Consider the following 1,652-nt stretch of genomic DNA (forward strand, 5'->3'; position numbering starts at 1 on the left):
ATATATATATATATATATATATATATATATATATATACATAAAGAAAAACGTGATACTCAGACGTATGGAATCATGGGAAACCTTAATCGAACGCAGCCTAAATTGATCCTACCTTCGCCTGCAATCTAATAGTTTGGCTCTGCTAAATCTTTTTTTTCCCTTTATATGCCTTTTTCTGCTATCTGACCATCCCCATCCCATGAAACATACTTCTGCTGAAATTACATCACAATTTTACACACTATATATTTATCTGTTAATCAGTGATGAAATCTCATGATTACATTCTAGCATCAATTTTATTATAAATATGCAATTCTGTGTATTTATTTTTTTTTAAAAGCCATTATTACATTTTGTTTTCTTTTTCCTCCCATATTTTGATTTTCCCATTTCCTGATTATCGTTTCCTTTAACAAACCACAATTACATTCGGTTGCCATATTTGTGAACCTGTGATTTGCGTTTTGATGGTGAACATTTTGAAGTGTGGAGTTTTTAAATTTGCATGTGTATTTACAATTCCTTTTCCCAAACTCTGAAAATTTAAAATGATAAGATAATTTTCGATTTAAACAATAATCATATAAATGATATTCATCGAAACTATATTTGATTTAAATTTATGATACGCTACAAGCCAATAGTTTTAATAAGTCATTTTTATTAATCTTTACTTTTGGCTAAAGTACATTTCGTGCTAAAATATTGAAAGAAAATCATCGCAAGATATGAATATCTTGTTTTAATAATTTTAATTGATTGCAATTCTTTACTTTTTAAAACTATATTTAAAATAAAAGAATTGTGTTTAGTTTATTTCTTTCCAGTGTTCGCATTTTGGAAATTATAATAAAATAGATTTATATATAATCAGTTTAAACTCTTTCCCTTTCTCGAAGAATCAACGAATAGCTTTTTTGCTCTGAAACTTGCTAGATATCTTTAAAGTGTCACTGAGTATTTATTGTGAATCCCTCAAAACGATATTTTGTGACTTATGTTGATTAAAAATAATCAGAAGTTTACTTTAAAAGAAATTCATCTAAACCTATTTCTCGGATATTGTGAACGCATATCATCGATATTTGTATTACGATGTAAAATTTCAGTGTAATTTTCTCACTGGAATATCTAAACTTAAAGACATGCTTCATTTTACTTCTGAAATGAACTATCTGAAAATAATATTTTTCCTATTTCAATTAATTTTAAGGCTATATTTTTTGTAGGATTAAGAAAATCATTGAGGTTAACATTTATATATAAAGAGGTCAGATCCTGCTACATTGAGATTGCTTCGCAGTCACAAACCTCAGTTGACTTTGGGTCTGAACACTACAACTTACCACATCATTTTTAGCGTTTACAAACCTTTTGTGTTATGAAAATATGGGGGTAGCAGTAAGTTCTTATTTGTTCGCGTCTATGAACAAATTATAATTTTCATTTGAAATAATTTCGCTTATGTCTTAGAGAAAGTTATGAACTTCGCTCAATCTTCACACAACCATATAAATATGCAACGTAAAAAGAAACCAAAGAAAACACTCGGCCAACTTTCTTTTCTTCAGATGCTTCTAATGTTATTCTTGTTTTTGCATGTTCATTTTCCCTAAATCATCAACAAACATAATATTCTTGTCGAATT

The sequence above is a fragment of the Octopus bimaculoides genome, chromosome 1 (assembly GCF_001194135.2).
Source record: "Octopus bimaculoides isolate UCB-OBI-ISO-001 chromosome 1, ASM119413v2, whole genome shotgun sequence".
Taxonomy (NCBI): Eukaryota; Metazoa; Mollusca; class Cephalopoda; order Octopoda; family Octopodidae; genus Octopus; species Octopus bimaculoides.